General features: G+C 40.2%; 1 long non-coding RNA gene across 1 annotated transcript in view; it reads right to left on the reverse strand.

Moving 5' to 3' along the window:
- Positions 1-5,728: 5,728 nt before the first annotated feature.
- Positions 5,729-27,061, reverse strand: part of LOC122227851 — a 55,111-nt gene continuing 33,778 nt past the window's right edge. The window contains exons 2-4 of the long non-coding RNA XR_006206244.1: positions 9,782-9,941; positions 7,536-7,646; positions 5,729-5,900 (exon numbers count right to left, since the gene is read on the reverse strand). This is a non-coding gene — a long non-coding RNA (uncharacterized LOC122227851). The remainder of the gene's footprint in view (positions 5,901-7,535; positions 7,647-9,781; positions 9,942-27,061) is intronic.

Genomic DNA, 27,061 nt, shown 5'->3' on the forward strand with positions numbered 1-27,061 from the left:
CGCTGTTACAGATTTATACTCCTGGGGAGGTCCCAGATTTCTGGATGAAATAGCTTTAGGGGAGACTTAAGAAAAAGTCTTTTTTTTTTTTGTTTTTTTGATAGAGCTGTTAATAGGGCTTCCCTCCACCACTTCCCCCCAAAGCAAGAAATATGTCAGAGCATCCTAAATGGAGGTTTGGATTCATTTCAATTTGCTCTGATAGTGAATTCCATAGCTGTGGACCTTGGACTAGGATGGACTAGGTGTAGCTGAGGACTCACAGTGGCTATTGTTGGCTGGCTGAAAGGGGCATTTATGAACAGCCAGCCACAGGGTCAAGCCACAAAGTAGCATAAAGAGGACCGTGTGCGCTTCTCTCAAACTGCTAAGTACATTTCTAACAAAATGATCTTCTCCATATATTAACAGCAACAACAAAAAATTGAATCACCTGTGAACTGGACCATGAAGGAGAAATGGGTCTCCTCTTGAAAGGAAAATGACTCAGGAATCAAGCTCATTTACTCCAGCCCCCCCACAAACCTTCCATGACTTTCTCGACCCCGCTAACCATGCCCCAGGGCGCTCTATGGTTCTAACTAGAAATTCAGGGGTATTCTTTGCCTCTCCCTCTACTCACCTCAAGTTTTGACTGAGCCTGGCTTACTGGAATTATCCAGACAGACTGGGTTCAAGTTGCAGCTCTAATACTTCAGAGAGCTGTGACTTTGACCAGCACGTGTTTCATTCTTTAGTTTCAATGTTTTCATCTGGAAAATGGAAATAATGATATCTAATAACCCTTGATTTGACATAATATGAGTGCAATTAATATGTTCAATGAGCATGATTTGGAAAGTAATTAAAACATAACTCTGTTTTCCATCATCCTTTCAAAATATTCTAAGTGAAAGTAATCTTATCATTCCCCTGGATGAAAAAGACATGTGCAGATCCTATGATTTTTCTCTTGTTCTTTCTCTTAGCCTGAGGCGCTAAATAGCCCACAGTTCTCAAAGGAGCAAAACCTGGCTCCTTAGAGACATCAGACGAGGGTAAGACACAAAAATAATTAGGTCTAGGGGAATAAAAAGAAAAATGACCGTCATATTAGAAAATTATATAACTATCTCTGGAAAACCTAAAAGAACCTATGGACCAATTCTTAGAAATATTAAGATAATTTTAAAATGTGGCTGCTTCTAAGATCAATATATACAATTTCATTTCATCCCTTTCAACCTCCAGAATATATAAATGACTCACATATAACAATAAGAAAATGCTAAGGATCTTGGAAATATAATTTAAATGAAGATTTGAATTAATGGAAAGATACAATGTACTCATAAAGAGAGATTATTTTAAATATGTTAATTATCTCCAAACTGATCTATAGATTTAAGACACTTGCAGTTAAAATCCCATTAGAATGTTCTGAGGAAGCTGACTCCCTGATTCTAAAAAAAAAAAAAAAAAAAAAAGGAAGTAGAAGCTTGAAATGCATAGAGTATCTTTTTTCAAAAAAAATGTGTTTCTGAATACAATAAAAAAATAAACAAAAATAAAATGTATGTGAAAGAGCAAAGGCCAAGAAACAGCCAAACACTTCCAAAGTGAAAGGATGTCTTCTATCAGATATAAAGATTTACTATAAAGCTTGTTAACGAAGACAGTACAGTATTGGTATAGGTACAGACAAACCAATCATAGGATTAGAAAAGAGATTCACAGAACAGGGCTGCACATATATGAAAAATTGATATCTGACAGAGGGGCATCACAACCTACTTGAGAAAAGAGTATTTATTCGTTCAATGGTGCCAGGACAATTCAATATCCAAACAGGCAAAAATGACATTAGGATCCTTCCTACATACTGTACCTAAAAATCAATTCCAAATGGATTAAAGATGTATATGACAGGCAAAACTTTGTACTGGATTGTAGAGGAGACTAGCTTTACAAGCATGGAGTAAAAAACATTTCTTAAATAAGACACCAAAAAATGCTAATATGAAAGAAAAAAACCTGGTATATCCAACTGTATTGAAATCAGAGACTTCATTCTATCAAGATACCATAAAGAAAGTGAAAAAACAAGCCACAAACTGGGAGATCATATTTGTAAAACTTTTAAGTGGTAAAATATTAGTGTATAGAATACAAAAATAACCTCTAGAATTAATTAGGAAAACCAAATAACCCAAAAGAAAAAGTGGGCAAAAGTTATGAATTGGCATTTCACACACACACAAAGTCACACTTACACGGCAAAAAATATTTGAAAAGAGATTCAACTTTTTAGAAGTCCGGAAAATGCAAATTGTGATATGATATTCACTTACCACACTAACAAAAAAATCACTAAGTTTGATATCGGTTGGTGAGGATACAAAAGAGAATGTAAATTGTTATGACAAATAGTTGACATTGTTTTATAAAATCAAGTATCTGCATAGCCTATGGTCCAGAAGCAGTTCCACTCCTAGAGATGTAAATGGGTAACACAATTCTAATCTATAGGAAAAGGGCATGTAAACTGTGGCAGTTACACACATATTACAGAATAATGAAAATTAACTTGCTACAGATTATGACATAGATGAATCTTAGACATACGCTGTAAAGCAAGTTTCAAATCATTAAACTCTGTAATATAACAAAAATGATTTTGAAATAAATTATTGAGAGAATAAATACATATGTGATGGAAGAATGGAAATAAAAGAACGATAAGAAGAGAATACTAGAATTCTAGAATTGATACCATTCCAGTTCTTAAAGTTGGTTATGGGTGCTTAGGTATTCATTTTATTGTTTTGCTTCTAACTATATTATACATATTCTTTGTCTCCAAAATGTTCCTGAGACTCTTAATTTTTTTCTACCTTTTCCCTCTTTCCTCTGTTCCTTCCATTGTGAAATTGAGACTCTACAGTGAATAATGTAATTCAGTTACTGGGCATTTCAGTTTGATCTGCTTCTCAATTATCATTTCTATTTGTCTGTTATAAGCTTCTACCTTACCACTTATTTCCAAAGTAGTCACTTTTACCTCATAGAGAACAGCTCTCATCAGGTGCCTTAAATTCTCTGTTTAATAATTCCAATATCAGGGTTATCTCTGGGTTGGTGACTATTGTCTTTTCCCTTAAAAGTGGGCCAGAGTTTCTTCGTCCTTTATATGTAATTTTTTATTAAGTCCTAGACATTTTGAGTATTTTGTTGTGAGGTTCTAGGTCTTGCTAAAATCCTCTAATGAATGTCAATTTGTTGTTTTAGGAGGGAATCAGGTCGCACCACACGTTCTAGCTCACCATCCGTGGGTGGTGGTTTCAACATGAGTTCTGTTTTCAAAGCCTTTGCTGTTTCATTGCATCTCAGGGGTAGGTTAGCGATTTGTGTCAGTTTATACACAGACTCAGGGATCCCCTTTTCCAGAACTCTTCCTTCCATGATCTCCCACACACTCTTTGGTTTCCATGGAAACCAGAGGACTCCCTTTCTGAGTCCTCTGGCTAGAAAATCAGGGTTCTCCTTGTGCTATTGAAAAGTTCTATAGAGATGGGCCTACCCTCATGACAAGGTGCTTTGAGAAACGAGGAGGGAAAGAACCAGGATTTCCTCTATGTTCTTTCGGCCAGGGGGGTCCTTTTTCCCGTTTATTTGGCCAGAAAGACAAGGGGACTCAGATGTCCACACCATGATCACTATTGCTATCATGCAGCTGCCCAAATGGAGCCTGCCTCAGGGAAGAACAAGGACGAAAGAAAAAAGCCAAAAAAAAAAAAAAAAAAGTAGGACTATTCTCCTATACTCTCCAGCTCATAGGAGGCCCCTACTCTCAGTCCTTTGGTTATAACATAGGGGAATTTTTTCAGAATTTTGGTATAAGTCCCTACTCTGCAGTATGGAACTCTGACCTACCTTTAGGTCAAAACTGGGAGAGATAAGAAGGAAAAACCCTAACCACAACACCCCAATTATAGGTCATTATTCAACAATGGACCTCCCTCCCAATCTGCCTGCTGTTGTTAATGTTCAGAGTCTTTAAATCCTGTTTTTTTAATCTGTCACAAGTTATTAGCTGTAATCAGTGAAAAAGAGAGGCTAGAGTGAACTTACTCCATCTTGGCTGGTGCCCAAATCCATATATTTTTATACATTGAATACTACATAATACAATTAAAAATTTTTTAAAAATGGTCTATCCCCAGAGGATCTCATAGTTCACGGGAGAAGACAGACTCTAAACACACCGTTTTAGGGAATTTGGCTTGAATAAGGAGAAAAGAAATAGGGTCAGAGGTAAAAGGAGACAAAGAGTAACCCTGAATGAGGGAGGTGTTTTGTGGGTTCTTTTAATTTTTTTTTGGTTTTTTGTAGTAAGACTTCGCTAAAGCGGGGCTTTTAGCTTCTCCTGCCCAGGAGTTAGCACACTTTAATTATTTTATATTTATTTAGAATAACTTATTTCTGCCTTCCTCCTCGGATGCTAAGCCACATGAAAGCAGGTCCATATCTGTGGTTCACCCTTGTGCTATTCCACACAGTAGGTGGTCAAGATACGTTTACTGACAGATTACGAAGTATTGGCACTTATGTGTTATACCACGTGCTATCAGGGCTCTGCCATATCCTCTTGCCCGTTACTTCAGTGTACTCTATCCCAACCTCTAATTGCCAGCTCCCAAATTTCTCCGCTTGAGGTCTTTCTCAGGCTTCTAAAGCATGTTTTGTCTACCTGCTTGCAGGTAGTCAGTGCCAAGAAATTACTATCTGCTAGGAGAAGACCTCAACCAATGACTGACAGAGCTGGTTTATAAACACTCCAGGCCCTCCCCCCTTGGGAGGGTTAACTCTGTGTCCTGTATCCTACAAGGGCTCTCAGAATTTCCCCAGCAGAGTTTAGTTCCACCAGCCCACGGTGATAGCTGGTTCGATGATGCACAATTGATTGGCTGCCTTTTCTTCTCTGACTCCCTTTACCATCCTCTTTTGGTATCTCTTTATCCTCTGATAATAAACCACTTTCACCTAAACCCTAATTTCAGGGTATGCCTCTGGGGCAACCGACATTAAAACAGCTGCATATTCCACCTACACAGGCATGGTCTTTTATCAAGAAGTTTCCCCGTAGCTGGGAGAGTGGGCAGAGCACTGGACTTCATGCCCGACGGTCCTACTTCATCCACTTACCATCTAGGCAACCTTGAACAAGTCACTTGATTACTCTGAGGCTCAGATTTTTTTCATCTGGGAATGTGGAATTGATAAAAATCTACCTCATTATATTCTTGTGAGGATAAAATAAAATAATTTATGTGCAGAAAAAAATAATATAATATAGGTGCAGAAACTTAGCACAGATACCAGTGCACAGTGAGTGCCTAGTGCATTCGTGTGAGCTGGCTGAGTGTAAGTATAAAGAATTCTTTCTTGTGCTGTGAATCATCATGCCTGCTTTATTTTTTTTTCCTGATGTAGAGTGGGGGGTTATATTAACATGCCCAGTCAACATCAGGAATTGCTAATGGTGGGGAAATGTTGGAAAGCTTGTATTGTTTCATCTTGAGAAGCATGCTTCTAATTAGCCAGAGCCTGTTTTATTTCAACATAAATGAGCAATGGCTCAACGGATGGTCCCACTATTCCTGAGTCCCAACGTACTCCAGAGGAAATGTACAACAAACACTTCAGAGAGAGCACATCATCTTTTAATTTATGTGGATTTCTCTTTTATTTGAGAATTTTTCCATGAAGTTTTCATGGCTTCATAGACTTTTAGGTCATAACGAAACCCTAGTGATCGAGAACAGTCGGACCCCATTGTTTTACAGCTGGGGAATCAGAGGCTCCAGTAGCTTCTTTTCTCTCATGGTATTTCAGAGACAATGACAACTGTCTTCAAATATCTAAAGGATTAATAAAGGAGAGAGGAGGTAGTCTTATTAAAGTGGCTTCAAAACTTAAAGATGGCGGGAGCATTCGGAATTCTACAGAAGAGGGAAGATTCTACCAACGAGAGCAGTTCAGCAACAAAAGAGATGACTAAAGAGATAAGCTCACCATCACTGGACATATGCAAGAGGATATTGAACCTATATGGAATGCTCTACAAGGAATTCTTGCTCGTGAAAGGGAGAATTACCTGGGTATTCAAGTACCTTCCAACTTTATGATTCTATAGTTTGGGGTTTCCTACAGGAAATACTTACACAGTCCAGAGCTTTTAGTATATGCTCCGTGAAAACGACAATTGATTTCTACCAAACCCCAGTGGGTCCTTTTATGTTGCCCGAGAGATCATTAATTCTCACCTCACTCCTATGAGCCCCCTTTTTTTTTTCATATTGACACTGTATTCAGGGCCAGTTGATCTCCTTTCCAAGCAATCTGGAGGCTCAGGTGTTTGACACAGGATGGGGATCCAGGAGGCCAGGCCTGGCCCATGGGAATGAAGATGGCTACAGCAGCCATGCAAGTGCACCTCTCGGACCTCCCTTCAAGAAAGAACCTGCCATTCAGCTGTCAGGAGCAGTGAGCCGACAGGCTCCAGCCATTAGCGCCTTTAGGATCCATCTTAGCTTTTAAGCTGAAGTCCTATCATTTCCAGGGAGCCCTCACTGCTGACTGAGCATGGCAAAGGTACCAGGGCCTGGCCATGTCAGCCTGGACTGGGACTCATCTTTCAGGCTCTTTGCCCTGCAGCTCGCATTGGATCTGTGACTTTTCCGATCTGGATCTGCAGCTCTCCCAGCCTGGTCTTGTTTCTTCCCTTCTTTCCTTTCCCGGGTGTCACATCTACATCACAGTCTGAGGCTTTCCCTACCCAACCCTGCTTCTCTTCCTATTACCTCTCACAGACACAACCCTCAGTAAAGCTTTTATACTCCTAACCCCATCTCCGCCTCTGCTTCTAGAAACACCAGTCAACTCAATGGTTGCCCTGCAACTATGGAGACTATGGCAAAAAAGGGAACAAAAGTCCACATTCCAAAGAAGGAGAATCTGAATCATCAACACATCTGAGGAGACTGAGAAAGCAAGAAAGAGACCTGAAGATAGGGTGTGCCACAAAGACCAGAGGGCAGCACTGAGGCTTTAAGAGACAAAGCCTGGAATGATCCCTTGAGAAAAAGAGCTGGGCGGGGAACTGTGCCCATAGGGACCCCCTGGCCACACTGTTGCTGCTCTTCAGACAGATACCACCTACTAATGTTTGGCGTTTAAAGGGGCCACAGAAAGGAAGGTAAACTGTCCATGCTCGATCCATTGGCACCGACTGTTCCAAAGCACAAAACACGGACATCAGCAATGAGCTTTATAGATGTGGAAGCGCCAGTTTTAAGGAAGCAGATGATAAAGACAGTCAATATTTATTGTATGCTTAGCATGCATCCGGCACTGTTCACTGTTGTAAGGGCACAGACTATCAGTTTCTGAGGCTCAAGCATCTGGGAGCAGGTTGCTGGATCATTTCGACTCAGGGTCTTTCTGGAGGTTGCAGAGAAGCTGAGAGCCAGGGTTGCAGTCATTTCCAAACTTACCTGGGGCTGGAAGATCCACATCCAAGATCATTCCTGTGGTTTTGGGCAGGCCTCAGTTCCTCACCATGCAGGCGTCTCCACGGGGCTACGTGACCTGGCAGCAGGCTTCCCCTGAAGTGAATGATCCAAGACAGAGAGGTCACCAAAGATAGAAGCCATAGTCTTTCATAATTCAATTTCAGAAGTGCAACGCCTTCCTTTATGCCATATGTTACGGCCACACAGCCCAACCCTCCTATAGTGTAGAAGAGCCTTCCACCAGGGCATGGACACAGGAGACAGGGGACACCCAGACTAGACTGTCTTGGAAGCTGACTGCCACAACCTCTAGAGGAACAGTGTGAAGTAGATATTTTACCAATGAGGCTCATTTACCAATGAGGCACGGAGAAGCTGTGAGACAAGTGATGGAGTCACAGTTTGAACTGAGAGTCTATGTGCCTCACCATTATGCATACTGTCTCCCCAAGAGGAAAACTAGGAGGCAGAGAAGGAAGAAGACGGATGTGGTTAAAACTTGATCATTGTGGGTGGTTATGAACGCCATAGGCAGTTCTATACAGGAGTATAGAGCTATACAGAAGTATAGAGTAAAACAGAGCAGTTCCTCATTATCAAGGATAGTCTTTACTCCAAATGCACAGATAAAGACTTATTTTCCCATTTACCAGATGACAAAATAAAATTCAAAAAGATTGAGTGCTTTTCCCCTAGTTGCACAATAAGTACACAGTGGAGTTAAATTCTGCTCTTCATTTCTAAGTACAGGGCTCTTGTCTATACCTCGGCTGTCCTTTCCACTATCCCAAAGGATAAATTGGTGTTTCAGATTCTCCGGAGTAATAAACAAGGTAACTAAAGTGGAGGAGAATACCTAGAAATCTATAAATTGCTTAGGTATGAGGTAAAGAAGGCCTGAAATAAAGAAAGAGCACTTATTGGGTCTTTTTCAGTGTTAAAGTATAATCTACATACAGAAAAGTGCAACAGAAGTGTATGGCTAGTGGAATTTTATACACTGAACAAACCCAATGAAGAAGCAGCCATTACTATTCACCCCCAAATCTCCTTTGTTCCAACTCTCTGTCACCAGCCCTCACAGAGTGAACACCATGCGAACTTACACGATCATACATTCATTTCACCTGCTTTTGTAATTTATATAAATGTAATCTTATACTTTCTGCAACTGGTTTATTTCGTTTGATCTTATGTTCATGACATTCATCCATACTGTTGCGTCTACCCGTCATCTATTCCACTGTGTGACTATATAATTTATTTATCCACTGTACCAGAGGTTGGCAACCTACATTCAAATTTGGCCCACCTCCTATTTCTATACAGCCTGCACGGTAAGAATGATTTGTGCATTTTTGAAGGCTTAAAAAAAAACCAGTAGCATTATTTACAACAGCCAAGATATGGAAGCAACCCAAGTATCCATAATCGATGAATGGATAAAGATGTGTCACGCCCACCCATGGACGGGTACACACACGTGCACGCACACACACACACACACACACTGGAATATTACTCGGCCATAAAACAGAATGAGATCATACCATGTGTGACAACATGGATGGACCTACAGGGCATTATGCTCAGTGAGATAAGTCAGACACAGAAAGACAAACACCATATGATTTCACTTACAGTGGAATCTGAAGACCAAAACAAATGAACAAATAACAAAAAAACTCAGGTACAGAGAATAAACTGTAATATAACCTTCTATGTTAATCACACCTCAATAAAAACAATTTAAAAAATGAGTGTGCTAAAAATGCAAAAAAAGAGAAAAGAAATAATAAATACAAAAAATAATATTGCTTGACACATAAAAACCACATGAAATTTAAATTTTTGTCCATTGATAACATTTTATCGGGACAAACCATGCTCAGTCTTTTACCTAAAAGCTAGGGCTGCTTTCCCACCACCAATACAGGTAGGCAGTTGCAACAGAGACCTTATCATCGCTCTACTGCTTTGCACTGTTTTGGGGGCACTCCAAAGAGAAATGAAATAATTATAAGGTGATTTTTTGCCTCTTGGTCTGCGGAGTCCGAATATTGATGCCCTGGCCTTTCACAGAAAAGTTTTGCTGAGCTCTGGGCATTTACTCTAGCGATGGGCATTTGAGCAGTTTCCAATTGGATGCTATTATAAATAGTGCTGCTTTGAACATGCCGGTTGGTGTTTTTGCTGAACATCTGAGAGCATTTACTCTGGGCACATACCTAGGAGTGGACTTGCCAGCTCGTTGATTAGGTTCAGCTTGCATGGTACTGGCAGAGTCGCTTGTACTCATTTGGCACTCCAGCTAGCAGTGTATAAGAACTCCAAGTGCTCCATATTCTCATCAATAATTGATATTTTCTGTCTCGTTCATTGAACCACCTGGTGAATGGATAGTGGGAACGTGAGCGTGGCTTTGAAATAAAAATTACAACCTCTAATGGTTTAGGCTATGCCAAAAGCTATGCCAATAATTTCACCTACGTTATCACTTTATAGACAAGCCCATTTTACTGACGTGGAAACAGGATTCAGCAAGGTTAAGAAACTTGAAGGTCACTCTGGTATTAAGTGGCAAAACCAAGACTCAAACTCAAATCTGATGGCTCCATAGCCTACATCTCCTCTACTGCACCACCTTGTCCCTCCATGTGACCATGTGATAAGACATTATGCCCTTGGAAAGTATCAGCCACTGCAGGGTCTTTACCTAGACCTTTGTTAGGAAACAGTTGTTAGGAAAAGGGATACAACAGAGACACAAAATGTGGATATGGGGGAAGTATGGGCAAATACACCCTCATTTCTGTTGCCTCCTGCTACAGTGGTTAACTGAACACTTTTTGCTTCCCTCCAGCCCTCTGGCTGGTTATGTGTATTACATGTCCTGACAGCTGAGGCCCGTGGTGAAAAATGATAACAGATTTGTATTCTCAAGATCATCTCCAGATGCTGACCAGGAGCACCTCTGGATTCATGAAATATTTGCCTTTAGTATTTCTCAAAGATGGATGTTTGGGGCGAAAAAAAGTTCTAGGAACATTTCAGTATAAATCATGGGGAATTCCTTCCTTCGGCAATCTGGAATGCATTTCTCTATTTCTTTAAGAAGAATAATGTGTGTATTAATGACTTGGTTGGAATGGAGTCTGGGCCAAGATGAGATGATCACGGAAATCATTATTGATGGTTTCTTGTAGCCAAACAATCTGTTCCCCAAACCTGGAGTCTGTCATCTGCAGGTGAAAGGCCACACTGGAGTCACACGCATGAATCCCCTCCCCTCTGTCCCTTCTGCCATTCTTCCACCCAGTTTTAGGATTTGGTTGTTATTGGGGTTTCGGGTTATGAATTGAAAAACGCTCATAATCAGGTTTATTAATGTGCCTGCTGCTTCTGCACAAGCCTGAAGCTGACACTAGAGCTGTCCCACTGATCTGGTTATGTCATTGCCTTGATCGAATATTCCGGGAGACTCAATGTCACCCGTAGCAGTGCTTTCCAATCTTTTTTGTTTAATTGAGATATAGTCGATGTGCTAATCTTTTTGACTCTGCACTGCCACGCAGGAAAACTGCATTGATTTATGAATATATGTTGTTTGCACTTATGTATCAGATGTTAATTTATGAATTTATATATTTCACATATAAATTATGAAAATACATATTTCTCTTTTTAAATTTTTTAAAAATGTTTATTTATTTTTGAGAGAGAAAGAGAGAGGGGTGGGGGAGAGAGAGGGAGACACAGAATAGGAAGCAGGCTCCAGGCTCTGAGCTGTCAGCACAGAGCCCGATGCAGGGCTCGAACCCACGAGCTGTGAGATCATGACCTGAGCCCACGTCAGACGCTTAACTGACTAAGCCACCCAGGCACTCCTGAAAATACATATTTCTTAAAGGATGAGATAATACATACCAAGGGTCAGCAAAATTTTTCTGCAGAGGGACAGAGAGTAAATATTTTAGGCTTTATAAGCTATAAAGTCTCTGCTGCTGCTACTCAACTCTGCCACCATAACACAAAAACAGCCATAGGTAAATGAACGGGCTCGGCTGTGTTCCAATAAAACTTTATTTACAAAAACAAGCAGCAGGCCAGATTTGGCCTATGGTTCATACCTCGCGGATGCCTGGTATACACCTTTGGCCACTCCAGATGTGACGCAAAAGTGAATTCAGCAACCAAATACTTCTGACTTTCTTGTTCTATCCCTGTCGTGCATCAACTCTGTTCTCCCTGGAACTACAGCGTCCTGTACTGCAGACGACCCCACTACAACTAAGGTGAACGCTGGCCCACAGCAAGGCCCAAGTTTGACCTGTACAGTCCAAGCACCCACACAGACAACCTTATTCATCTCTCTTGGCTCCAGAAGGAAGTCCCTGGTAGGGAAGCACCGGCCCCACTTTTGTGTACCCCTCTCATTCCAATAACACTGTATTACATGGATCTGCTCTGGCAACCACTCAAAGGGAAAGAAAAGGGGAAGTTCCCCCCAAAAGCCGTATAAGCAAACAACCTCCTCAGGTATCATCTACCTTAAAGGTAGCACCAAGAAGGAAGTGATGAGCACAACCGCCAGGGTCACTTGCAGAAAGGAGAGCAGCTGTAGTTATAAAACGAACATGAGAGATACATTGTCATATATTGCGAAGCACCTACTATGCACACCGCACATTTTAAAGGCTGCCTCTTCCAAACTTCTTTCAGTACCTTTGTCAGAATGAAGGAGTTATTTTGTGCTGTGACAACAACGCTAAAAGCTCAGTAGCTGAGGGAAACAAAGACGAATTTCTTATTCACACTGCATGGCTATCAGGAGCTGGCCCAGAGCTCTCTGCTCCACCCTTTCCATCACGGGTCCAAGTAAACTGAGCATCCCCTGACTTTCCCCCCATAACGGGGAGAAAGGGAAGTGCTGAGTCATGCAATGGTCTTTAAAGGTTTCTTCCTGGAAGCGACACCCACAGCATTCACTCACATCTAATTTGCGTAAGCAGTAAACTTCAAAGGGTTTGATGTGCGATTAAGCTGTGTGCTTGGATTGTACTGCTGGTACCAATTACATGCCCCCCTCCTGTAAAAGGATTACACGTCCCCACCCACTGTCATCTGACCGCAGGTCAAGTGTTCGTCCCCCCCCTTCCTTGATACGAGGCTTAGCCAATGACACAGAAGCGGAAGTCATACGTGTCCCATTGGAGCACAAGATTTACAGCCACCCGCATGTTTTTGTTGTTGCTGTTTTCTCTTTGTCACAAGAATGATGCATCCCAAATAGAAGCTGTTCCTGCAGCATGAGTTCTGGAATGAGGACGATGCCTGGAGTGGAGCCACGTTCTACCTATAGCCCACAGGTAACGTACACGAGTAATAAATGGTGGCTGTAAACCACTGACAGCGTGGGGCCATTTTGTTACCAGTATAACCTAGAAAAAGATGACGAATACAGAGAAGCACCAGAAATATCAATAAATAGCTCTAATGACTAACATGCCTGCCAAAAATTTTATTTTCCTCTTCTTTATGTATACACACACACACACACACACACACTTTTTCAAAGGGTCACCCCAAAAGTCTGTCTAAACACTGCAGCAAGCAAAGTTCAGTGCATCTGGACGTGCCTAGTTAGCTAGGGCGACCATAACAAACAACAGAGACTACATGGTGTGAACCATAGAAATGTGTTTTTTGCACAGCTCTGGAGGCTACAAGTCCAGATCAAGGTGATGGTAGGGTGAGTTTATCCCAAGGCCTCTCTCTTTGGCTTGTTGATGGCGGTCTTCTCCCTGTGTCATCACATGGTCCCCCCTTTTGCCAGTCTGTGTCCTAATCTCTTCTTATAAGGATGCCAGTCATCCTCGATTAGGGCCTATCTATACGATCGCATTTTGCCTGAATTACCCCTTTAAAGAACTCATCTCCAAATACAGTCACATTCTGAGGTACTGGGGGTTAGGATCGCAACATACGACTTTTAAAAGGACACAGGTCAGCCCATAACACTGGGTAATGTGCAGCGATCTCTTCATCAGAGGTGAAAGATGGTGTCTTTATTAGGTCCAGATGTGGCTTCTCTTGATCCACAGACCTCTGTACTATAAAGACAAATTATGCTCCACACACCCAATATACAATAGGATAGACAAACCACAATACATAATCCCATTTAGAAAGGGAAATTACAGGAGACACAGGGCAGACAGTGTCCCATAGCAAACCTGAAATCCTACTGGGCAGAAGTCCCTGCTTGAAGGTCCCTGCTTGTGAGTGGGGAATGTGCCTAAACTATAACCTGACTCCACACCTGAGAAGTAGATCCCTTGTACTTTGTTCTCCATTGTCCTTGGCTCGGACCCCTGCCGATTATTCCCTTTCCGTTATTCTTTTGGGCCACATCTGAAGTAGGTGTTGAGCAATATGTTCTGAGGTTGGTAAGGGGGCAAGGAGCCTAAGCTGTTTTTATCAGTCTACTGTCTGCCCCAAAGAACTTGGCGATCTCAGGGATTATTTTAAGTTCAGAGAGTCAGAATCCCTTTTAACACAGGCAAGTTTGTTGTTTGTTGTTGTTTGGGGTTATTTTTGCCTGTTTTTTGTTGTGTTTCAATTGGCAGCAGAATTATATCAAAAACTTTGTCAGTCTCCTATTTCTCTGACGGCAGTCAGCTTTATATGCAGGTAATCCACAGCCATCACACTTTTGGAGAATTTATTTTGCCTGCAAAAAGAACATGAATTCGGGGGGAGGGTCAAAGAGAGGACCCTTATGAGATGAACTGTGTCCCCCTCCCCAAATTCCCATGTTGAATTCCTAAACTCCTTGTAAGAAGAGCAGATAAATAAAAACACAGAGGACCAACCAAGCAAAGACACTGGAAAAGGATGCTCCTCTACAAGCCAGGAAGAGAGGCCTGAGGAGAAACAATCTTACCAACAACTTGATCTTGGACTTCTAGCCCCTAGAACCGTGAGGGGAAAAAAAAAATGTTGTTGTTGCCGAAGCCACCCAGTCTGTGGCACTTTGATATGGAAGCAAACTAATGCAATAAAATATCAGCAGAAGATCTGAACAGACATTTCACAGAGAAAAAAGAATCAACATTACGTGCATGAAAAGATACTCAACATCTATTAGTCACCAGGGAAACGTAAATTAAAAACACAATGAGGTGCCACTCCTCATGAATCTGAATGGCTACAGTTATAGACTGCCAATGTCAAGTGGTGGTGGGGAGATGAGAAAGGAGAATTCTCGAACATTGCGAGTGGAAATGCAAAATAATAATTCTACCTTGTTAAAGTATTGAGCAGTTTCCTAAAATGTTTAACACCTTCCATAATCTCCAGCCATTCCACTCCTAAGTATTTATTCAAGTAATTAAAAAAATTTTTTTAATGTTTATTTATTTTTGAGAGACAAAGAGTGCAAGAGGGGGAGGGACAGAGAGAGGGAGACACTGACTCTGAAGCAGGCTCCAGGCCGACGTGGGGCTCAAACTTACCAACTGCAAGATCATGACCTGAGCTGAAGTCAGACACTTAACAGACTGAGCCACGCAGGTGCTCCTTTACTCAAGTAATTAAAAAGGAGTGAATTGCTGATATACAAAACGACATGGGTGAATCTCAAAATCAATATGCTAAGCGAATGAAACTACAGACACAATAGAATGCACATTGTATGATTCCATTTATATAAATTTCAAATCAATCCATAGGGACAAAAATAATATCAATGGGTGCCTACGGTAGAGGGGTAGAAGAAGGGATGAACAGCAGAGAAGAATGAGGAATCTTTGGGAGATGACATAGATGTTCTGTATCTTCATGGTTGTGGTTTCATAGGTTTATACAATTTTCGGCATTCATTAGACGACAAAGTTTAAAGAGATGCAGGGTAACGTATGTAAATAATTCCTGAGTAAACTTAGTAAGGAAAACATTGAAATTCTCCCTACAATTTGTCCAATCAATGTCATGAAGCTTTATTTCTATATTTTCACCTAAGAGTTTTATAGTTTTAGTGCTTGTTTTTAGGTCTATGATCCATTTTGAGTTAATTTTTGTATATAGTATGAAGAAGGTGTCCAACTCCATTCTTTTACATGCAGCTATCCAGTTGTCCCACTTGGGGAATTAACTCTCCTTTCCCCATTGAATGGTTTTGGCACTCTTATCAAAATTCAATTGACCATAAATTTAAGACTTTATTTCTGCACCCTCGGTTCTATTCCATTAGTCTATATATCTATCCTATATTAGTACCATTCTTCATTTTCTTGCCTAATTGTCCTGGCCAGAGCCTCAAATACAATGTTGAATAAATCCAGTAAGAGTGGACATTGTTGTCCTGTTCTTGATTTTAGGGACAAGGCATTCAATCTTAATTATGATCTTATGTGCAGGTTTTTGAAGATGCTCTTTATCAAGTCAATGATGATTCTTCCCATTCTTAGTTTTCTGAGTTTTTACTACAAATGAATGTTGAATTTTATTAAATCCTTTCAACTGGTTCATCTGGTCAAAACAACGGCAGGGATTTCTATCAGAATCTTTGTCACTTGGTGCCACCTATACATGATTGTGGGTACCTTCAAAATACAGCCACAAATAACAAGGAATGCCTCCCATGTGGTTCCCTCAAGTTTCAATTCTCTTCTAAAATCTGCTGCTTTTGTTCAGTCTCCAAAGCTTTTGGTTCCTGTTTTATACATTTGTTAGAGTTCTGTTATTTGCAACAGAACACTACTCCATCCTGGAGGTGGACTTTTAATTCCATTTTTTAAAATTTGACAATTTTCATACAGTTTATGTTCAAATGTGCAACTAAACTTTGATGAAGTCATTAACTGAGAACAATAAGGATGTTTTCCTAAACACATGAAGTCTGAAATTACATTTTACGATTCCCAAGCTGTCATCTGATTTCATCTTCAGCATCCAATTTAATTTCCTATTTTGTTTTGGTTTCACAGTATTGAGAAATCCTGATTTAAACGGGTATACAGTTGCAAAAATACAGTTTTTTAAAAAACAATTTATCTTAGGATATCAGTCAATAAAATAGAGGCTTTATTTTGAGGTCTGCATAAAGAGGAGTTAAATTGGCAACGTGATCCCCTAATCCAAGATTTTATAAACATTTCATGAAAAGCAGACATCTGCTGTCAAATATATTTGGGAAAATTTGGCTGGCACATTTCACTAGAGATATTCCAAGGAGAAATCCTTCAAAATTAACATATAACCGCCACGTTCCCCAAAATTATTTACCGCAGAATCTTTATTTCAAGCATGCTTATTAACAGAGGATAGAACCGGTGTTCCAAATTTTGGAAAGCAGAGCTATATATAATCCCAAGGGAACAGAGAAAAGGAACTGGCAGAAAGTAGGTACGTACCACCATAGTTATAATTTTTTTTCTTGTGATGAGAACTTTTAAGATCTACTTAGCAACTCTCAAATATACGACACGGTATTGTTAACTGCAGTCACCGTGCTGTACATTATGTCTGCAGGGCTTATTTATTTTGCATCTGGAGGTTTGCACCTTTTGACAACCTTCACCCATTTCCCCAAACCCTGTCTCTGGCAACCACCCATCCGTCCTTTGTTTCTATGAGTTCAGGGGTTTTTAGGTTCTACGTGTAAGTGAGATCATGCAGTAGGTGACTTTCTCTGACTTATTTTACTTAGCATAATGCCCTTCAAATTCATCCATGTTGTCACAAATGGCAGGGTGTCCTTTTTTACGGCTGAATAATATTCCATTGTATACGTATACCACATTGACTTCATCCGTTCATCCGCCAGTGGATACTTAGATTGTTGGCATATCTTGGCTATTGTGAATAATGCTGCAATAAACATGAGAGGTGCAGATGTCTTTTCAATACCGTGTGTGTGTGTGTGTGTGTGTGTGTTATAGAACACAGACTCATACCTCACAGGGCTTGCAGTGTCCTGGCATAGCCAAGGTCTATTACCCTTAGTCCCACCCAAGCACAAAAGTGGACTGAGTGGTAATGGAGCTAAACACGGTCAGAAGTTCAAAAATTCTCAGAGTAGTAGCCAAGGAAGCCACCCAGTATTGTTAAGGAGAACAGCCTAGGTAGTGGCCAAAAAGATGGGGCTGAGCAAAGAAATAAGAGAGCTGAGAAAATAAAGAGGGAATTCAGCAGCAGTATGAATAGTTGGGGAGATCAGGAATAGACAGACTAAGGACGGACAAAAGTGAAAAAGAAGGTAATCCAAGACTTAAGGTCATTTTACAAGAGGATTCGAATCTTGTATAGAAATGAGTGTAGCTATCTTAATGGACTGTTTAAGAAAATATATAATATAATAAAAAAATAATTAATTTTCAAAAGAGAGCTAGGGGAAAGAAATGCTAAATGATGTCATAGGAGGGAGTGAAGGCTTTCAGCTAGAGCAGCCATGGGGGCCTCCTTGAAGAGAGGTAGCATATAAATCAAGTCTTGAAATCAGGAGAGGATTCAAATGGGCAAAGGAAAGAGGGAAAACATTTGTACGATAATAGTTACACAGCTGTTAATTTTGTCCTTAACTGTCAGATGCTACATCTGTATCCTCACCAGTATAAAACTTCCAAGGACAATAATTTGTGGTTTTCAAATTTTATTGAGGACCTACTACATAAAAATTCTCAAAAAACATAATTGACATTTCAGTATTTTAAAGCATAATGATTCATTTTACTTTTACACTTCAAGGAAGTTCAGCAAACATCTTTTGCATTGTTCGGTTTCTTACGGTTTTTATATATAAAGTAGACTTTGCAGGGTGGAGAAGAAATTAGACACAGTGCACAAGTTCCTGGCTGCGGAATCACTTTCCACTCTAAAATCATCTTTGCGAGGCAAGTGACAATTTATCTCACTAAAATTTTTCAAAGTGGAAACCTGATTTTTTTCCAAAGCATTTTGACTTCTAGTGAAATGTTTTCTCAGCCTGGACATTTAAAGACCACAATCTACTTCCAATCATTAACTTTGCACCAGAAATCTTTGCAAGTTTTTCAAAGCAAAACCCATGTCCTATCCATATTTCCCTTTAATGTAAAAAATCATTATAAATCATTTATAAATTATAAAGTAAAAAGTCATTTATAAAGTAAAAAAAACCTTATGAAGTGATTAAATTCAGAAAAATAGAGGAAGTGGCATGTAGTCTTAATATCCAGGGATAACGTGTGTTAAGAGTTTACTGTATTTCCTTCCAGACTGTTTCTATAGCATATATATATATGCTTTTTTTTTTTTTTACAAAATTGTGGTCAAATATTATATTCAAAATATAATATGGAGATTTAAAAATATTCCATCTACATTTTCTGATTACTATTACAGGCTAATTTTAGGGAATTCAGAATTTTTGAAGAGTATAAAAAAACATAAATGATGTGAAACCCATTTATCCCAAGATAAAATATATACGGTAGCATATTTCTTTAAGATTTTCTTTTTGTAAATGTAGTTAAATTTATGTTGCGTTCTAAAGATTTTTAAGCATAATTAACACTGAGACACTTCATGGGGAGAACTTGGACACATGATTATTTGGAAGAGGTCTTGGTGAACAACGAGATCTAAAACTAGCTGCTTTCTCAGTATTTCCCAATAATATTTAAAAAATAAAAAAACTTGAGTCATTTAATGTGAGTTTTTAACTTCTAGAGAAAAATGCAAAATGTCATAACAAAGAAAAGACATATATACTTATGTGGGGCAGCATTAAACCATTTAGTTGGTATCCTCCTTGCTTTCTATGGAGCAGTGAAATAATTTTCTTCTTATAGTAACTTGCACACCTCAAGTTACCCAACATGCAATAGCTGATCTGCTCTTACTGTTAATTTAAGGGAGTCAATTTTAAAGATCTCCTTGGCTTTATTCAATGATTCATAAATCAGGCAGCACCCAATCTAGCAGGTAGAAAGGAGCTGAGGAGCTGTACAAAATGAAAGACTTTTATAGGCAGAAGAGAGCAGGAACAAGGAAGTTATACTAAGGAAAAGCAGATTGGTTATGGTAAGGTTACTTTCCTTTAGAGGCTGGCAGGGGTCTAATAGGCAAATTATCTAACTATTCTGATCAGGTGATTCTAGATTGGTTTAAGACTCCATTTCTAGGAGAGCCAAAACCGTAATTAAGTCTCAGTTTGCTGAAATAGGGCTCAGCATAAGTGACTCCATTTGAGCCTGTTGTCTTGTGTATAGCATTAGCAAATGCAGAGCTGCTTTGTGCTCCATGATTATAAGAAACTTCTACTGAATTGTAGAGTCAAGATGAAGGATATAATATGAAAAACACATTTCTAGTACTAGGGATTTATAACAACAAAAATAAGAATATGTTAATAATATCTACCATTTTGGAGTGCACACGGTTTGCCAGGGACTGTGCTAATTACTTCATACGCATGATGACTTCTACCCACTAATGCATTCAATATATGTGGCTACCTGCTGACTCTGGGAATGCTATAATGGGAAAAGAACCAATCTGAGAAGGACCTTAATTTGCTCTCACAGAACTTAGAGATTAGTGGGGAAGGCAGATGTAAGGTAATGCTGGTACAATTGAGGGTCACAGGGCAGAGGGGACAACTTATACTTTGGGTGCCAACTGTTCAAAAAAGGTTTGAGAGACTTAGTGAGAGATCTACTTGGCAAAGTGGGCACTGGGCTTCATGCAGAGGGCATGACTCACTTAAGCCAAGGTGTGGGAACCCCAGCAGCTTCAGCATCTGAATCCCTTGGCCTGGCCTAGTTGTCACTTCAAAGGAATAAACAATTCCCACAGGAGGACTGGGGCTGGGCTGGGCTGTACTCAGTCCCTGGGATGTGGAATGGGGAGACCAGGAACCAACGCACAGGAGAACTGCAGTGAGCCATGGCAGATACTACCAGCCAGCACAGAAGGACAACTCAGGAGAAGCCAGGCCTTTGACATTGTTATCTTAAGTCCACAATGCCTCAACTGCAATTGTGAAATTCACGAAGCTTCGAAAAATGGAAGGGGTTGTTTTGTTTGCAAGTGGCAAACTCATTTGGCAGTAAAACCCATCCTAAATTTATGTGAGGCAATTTGTTGTCTTTATATATCCCACATAGAGCAACAATTCAAACATTTTGCTTTGGGGGGAAAAAAAAGAATGTATCTCATTATAGGGTGTTTCCTAGACCCAGTTGAGCATATCTTATAATATTAAAAATTCCAAGTGTTTGAATTCTAAGACACCAAGACCTAAAGGTCCCAGGTAAAAGACTGTAGACATGCATTCTAACTGTTACCTTCATATTTAATATTCCTAACCCCAAGGAGGGTAACGCTCTTACTATTATTCCCATATTACAAATGAGGATTACCACAAAGCTATTATTATTCTTTCCATATTACAAAAACTTAGAGAAGACTTAGAAGGGTAAGTGGCAGAAACAGAATATGGACACATGTCTGTGCTTCAAAGTCCAAGCAGAACTTCTGTTGGTATTGCTCAATGAGAAGTATATTGACCTTGAAACCTTTCTGTGACCTCTTAGGTGTTGGTGGAATTACCTTCTAACCACATTATCTAAAAAGCAAATTGATAATTCATGGCTCTCAGGCCAAGTGTAGTATAAAGCAAGCTGGACTGGGACCTTCTCCTACTCCCACACTCTGATCCTGATGGAGCAAACAGAGAACTCAGGACCTTACAGGCCCCAGGAGGCCTCCTATTGGCCCTCATTATCTCTAATTCTTCAGAGAGGATGTACTATGCTACCACCGGCAATCTCCCCACTACTCTTTCAACCATAGCTGTGGTCTCAAAAACAGAAGAGATCTACTCCTAGGGTTGTGCATTGATTTGTTTCCAAATTTTTGGTCAAAAGTTAACCGTCTATCTAAGTTTCAGTATTGGGAGTTTTCACCTAGCTTTGGGCCACCTCACTTCTTTTTTTAAAATTTATTTATTTACTTTGAGAGAGAGAGAGGAGAGGAGGGGAACAAGAGGAGGGAGAGAGCGAATCCCAAGCAGGCTTAGTGTGGAGCCCGATGTGGTGCTCAATCTCACAACTGCAAGATCATGACCTGAGCCAATATCAAGAGTTGGACACTTAACCAACTGAGTCACCAAGGTGCCCCAACTCCACTTACTTTAAATTAAGGAAAGTCCTATCCACGGTGAAGCAGATGGTGTTTTAAAATGGTAATCCACTAAGTGTTAGTATCCAAAGTATATAAAGAACTTCTACAACCCAACACCAAAAACACACAAATAATCCAATTAAAAAGTAGGCAGAAGACATGAACAGACATTTCTCCAAAGAAGACGTATAGATGGCCAACAGACACATGAAAAGATGTTCAACACCACTCATCATCAGGGAAAATCAAATCAAAGCCAGAATGAGATATTACCTCACACCTGTCAGAATGGCTAAAATAAAAAACACAAGAAACAACTGTTGGCGAGGATGTGGAGAAAAGGAACCCTCGTGAACTGTTGGTGGAATGCAGACTGTTGCAGCCACCTTGAAAAACAGTATGGAGGGGCGCCTGGGTGGCTCAGTCAGTTGAGTGCCGACTTCGGCTCAGGTCACGATCTCGCGGTCTGTGAGTTCGAGCCCTGCATCGGGCCCCTGTGCTGACAGCTCAGAGCCCGGAGCCTGTTTCAATTCTGTGTCTCCCTCTCTCTGACCCTCCCCCATTCATGCTCTGTCTCTCTCTGTCTCAAAAATAAATAAACGTTAAAAAAAAATTTTTTAAAGAAAAACAGTATGGAATTTTCTCAAAAAGTTGAAAACAGAATTACTGTATGATGCAGTAATTCCACTACTGGGTATTTACCCAAAGAATATGAAAACACTAAATCAAAAGTTTTATGTACCCCTATGTTTATCACAGCATTATTTACAACAGCCAAAGGATGGAAGCAACCCAAGTCCATTGATAGAGGAATGGAAAAAAAAAATGTGGTGTGTATATAAAATGGAATATTATTCAGCCACAGAAAAGAATAAGATCTTCTCATTTACAACAACATGGAAGGATCTAGAGAGTATAATTCTAAATGAAATAAGTCAGAGAAAAACAAATACCATATGATGTCACTCACATGTAGAGTTTAAGAAACAAAACAAATGAACAAAGGAAAAAGAAAGAGACAAACCAAAACACATAGTCTTTCAAAAAAATTATTTTCAAGTTAATTAATATATGGTGTAGTCTTGGCTTTAGGAGTAAATTCCAGTGATTCATCACTTACACGTAACACCCAGTGCTCATCCCAACAAGTGCCCTCCTTAATGCCGATCACCCATCCCCCCCCCACATCAACCCTCAGTTTGTTCTCTTTGTTTAAGAGTAAACATAGTCTTAACTATAGAGAACAAACTGATGGCTACAGGAGGTGAGGTGTGGGGGGGGCGGGGTATGGATGACACAGGTGATGGGAGCAAGAGTATACTTACCATGATGAGTACTAAGTAATGTATTGAATTGTTGAATCACTATATTGTACACCTGTAACTAACATAATACTGTATGCTATCTATAATGGAATTAAAATAATAAAAAATAAGTGAAGAAAACCCAAAAATTAAATGGGTATCCTACCCTACACTTTCTGATACCTCTTTTTTCCAAGTGTTTTAGCACAGTGCCTTGGATAGTGTATCTTGAATCAGTGCTACTTAATCCATTACATAATTAATTAGGGGACAGATTCTTCTGAAAAAGGAAGCTTTTATCTGTCCCAATCCCTGTTTTCAATCTTCCCAAGCCTCCACCTTCATGGCCTCTAAGTAAACCAAAGTCAATCAAACACTCTAAGAAACAGCAAAGCCTAACATTTACCTAGAGAGCTTTCATCATTAAAACAACATATTCGCCCCATGGCTTCAGTGTAGGGTGATGGGAACATTGAGTGTGTTGGCAGGTGTAACTGAAACTGGAGGACTGAGGCAGAATGGCTCAGGGAGCTGACCCTGGTGCCCATGCCAGTAGCTCGGTCCCATCTAAGGACTAGCCCTGTGGCTTTAGACCGTCATTTGACTCTGGGCTTCCTCATCAGTAATACAGGAGTAATAATAATAATTTTGTCTATGTCATTGGGTTGAGGATTAAATTGAGCTAATGTACGTGAAGCAGCTGACTCCCAACACATCCAAACTCAGCTACACGTATTTGGTGCAAGTGCATTCTCCTCATGGTATCAATCCAATCTCATTGGGTCCAGCCATGCATTTAAACTCTAGGTTCAAAATAAGCAATAGTAACACAGTAATTGTAAAGACAAAAACACAAAATTTGAATCAATTCAATTTCATCATTGTATGTGACCACTTAGAGATTTTATTTGCACTTAAAATTTAAAACACTGAAACAGTACCAACTGAGAGGTATAATATTTTTGTTGACGCTAGGATATTTGTTTTTACTTTTCCCTACCGAGATAACGTATACCAAATTTAATTTTAAAAATTTTCATTGTCTGCATGTCTGTTCTCAACATCATGATATGTTTTGTTTCATATCTCTCACTGAAAATGATTTTGACATTTTGGGGCAATGGGGGTCTTAAATGATCTGTTTCAGGTGTCAAATAGGCTAGGGTGCCACTCCCAGTAACTGCTAAATGCCTCTGTGATGTTGAACTGGTTCACCATAAGCACAGCATTCTCTGGCTGCCTTTGAACATTGACTCTCTGCAGAGTCAGGGGCGTGGCCCTGAGCAACCTTACTCTTCCCTGTCAGTTCCCACTTGGAAAACAGAAGCAGAGACAGCTATCCCACAGAACTGTTTCCAGGTTAAACGGAACAGTGAGGCACAGTGGCTACCCAGGGTAGGCACTCCTCACAAGGGCTGCTCCTGGCCTCCCATCTGCATAAGAAAGGCTTACACTTGCCCAGCTCTAAACTGCACCCTCTTTCCCTGCCTTCTCCCACTAGGACTGTCTCTGAACCTAAGATCACCACACTCAGATGGCTTCCAGGCTAAATCTCCTGATGTCCTAAGTAGCCACTTCCTCCAGCTTGGAAAACCTCTCAGTCCTGAAGGTTCAGATGTGCTCAGCAGGTCTTTCACATTCATTCCTGGTTCCACAGTGATAATATCCTGTGTGTATCTTGTGTGTGTTAAATACCATACCTGCTCCACCAAATATGCTGCTGCCATATTATTACATGGCCCACATAAAATGGGATAGAGGAACTTGGCAAATAAAAGACGACATCTGCAGGGTATGGTCAAGATTTGGGGGGTGGACAGTTCTGCATGAAATGAGATATCTGTTCTATTGCCAAGCTGATATTCTATATTCCCTGCTTGCTATATTAAGTTCTCTATTCTAGGAACCTTGAGAGCCCTCCCCACGACTCCAGATCTCCCTACTGAGTCCTTAAATTTAGCGGGCTTTGTTTTTCAAAATTAGAGCCAAAAATATTTGGTTTTATGGATTCATCTTTTAAAAGCTGAGTAAATTCATTTTGACTCTTGTTTGAAGATCATTTCCCTTTTTCCAACTCTAAGACGATGGTGGGTCCATGAAGAGAAGGATAAATGTGTTTACTGTAAGTAGCATTCTAATTATAATGGCTACATGATTCCCTCCTTACTAGTAACAACATGCTTTTCTTACATTTCATTTAATCTTTATGTACACCCGCATGCACACAGAAGGCTCCCAATGCTGGTATTATTCCCATTATATATGAGGCCACAGAACCTCTGAGAGCTGAATCAACATGCCAGGCCACATGGGCTCTCAGGTCCATGCTCCACACCCCGCAGTCCCCCATGATTTCCTGCTGTGATCAGTTTGTGGGTCAGGGCCCCACCCCCTCCCCAGGCTATAAACAAGGCCGGGATACAGTCAGCATCCAAGTACCCTATATTTCCCCAGAATTAATCCACATAGTCACTTCTCAAAAAAAAAAAAAAAAAAAAAAAAAAAAAAAATATATATATATATATATATATATATATATATATATATATATATATATCTGCCAAAGAACGGGACAAAGTTCTGCTCTGACCAACAATTTTTACAAATAACATTTTTTTAATGTTTATTTATTTTTAAGAGAGAGACAGCAAGAGAGGGGGAGGGGCAGAGAGAGAAGGAGACCCAGAATCCAAAGCAGGCTCCAGGTTCTGAGCTGTCAGCAAAGAGCCTGACACGGGGCTTGAACCCAGAAAGGGTGAGATCATGACCTTAGCCGAAGTCAGATGCCCAACCAACTGGGCCACCCAGGCACCCCTACAAATTACATTTTTAATCAACATATCAGTTCTTTCTCTAATACCACCATATAATCCTCTTGGTAGAGATGAAATGGAAGTGCAGCGAGCTAAGTAATGACTTCAAAGTCCCACAGCTAGAAGGAGGGAATGAAGACTTGAACACAAGTCTTCTAGAACTTACTTCCAAGTTCTTTCCAATAAACTCTACTGACTTTTTCGAGTGTGGCTGTACCTTAGAGAAGCATAAGTACCCTGGCTACACTGTGGACAGGAGTCCAGAAATTCCCCTTATTCGCATTAGGGGATACTGGAGTCCTGAGAGAGCTCCAGGGTCACAGGCAAAGGACAAAAAGGCCACAGACAACTTGACCTGAGTGATCAGAGGTAAACAGAGCGAAGGATTCTGGAGTGGTGCCTGAGAGATCCTCCAAAGAGCCAGACTGAACAAGTTCTACCTCAGTGAACACCATTGAAGAGGCAAAGCTAGGACCAACCACTGAGCCACAGGCTCCAGCGAAGGGCTCTTTCCAGGCCACAGTCGCCTCATTACCTAGAGAGCCATCTGAGAGGGGAAGAAGGCAGAGGGAGTTCTGGAAGACTAAACATGTATGAATAAGAGGCCAAGTCACTCAGAAGAGGTGAAACAGAGAGAACTTTCACTGGTAGTCCCTCTCCCACACTCCTCATTGCCAAGCACGAGGGTGAGGGTCGTGAGCAAGATTAGAGTCACTGCAGGAAATAAAGCTGCATTTTTTTTTTAAATAAAAGCTGAGTCTGTGATAAGCTGAGTAATACAGAAGCATATAGAGTCCAGTTCTCCGCACTTCAAGATGAAATTTTTTAAACCCCATTTAAAAGTAACTGGTTAACCTCTACACCCTGAAGAGGCAAAAAAAGAAAATAATTTCTGTAGAAGATCTGTAGATATGTCTATGGCAAACCATTGCCTATTCCTTCAAAGAATAGTTTTGACTGCCAGCTATAAGGTGTGAGGAATGGAAGAGTGAACAAAATAGAAGAGGTAGTGAATTCACTACATAAAGTAAAGCTGAAAAGTTTGGTAACTGGTCCAAGGTCAAACCACAATTTAAACTCTGGTGGTATCTGATTCCAAAGCCCATATTCCTCTGTCTCCCCTTACCAGTTAAATATGAACTAGAAAAACATAGAATTTCATGCTTACAGCTTGACTGCTCTTTTTTTTTTTTTTTAAGACCAGATGTACAACTTGTACTAT

This window comes from Panthera leo, chromosome C1, assembly GCF_018350215.1.
Source record: "Panthera leo isolate Ple1 chromosome C1, P.leo_Ple1_pat1.1, whole genome shotgun sequence".
NCBI classification, from domain to species: Eukaryota; Metazoa; Chordata; class Mammalia; order Carnivora; family Felidae; genus Panthera; species Panthera leo.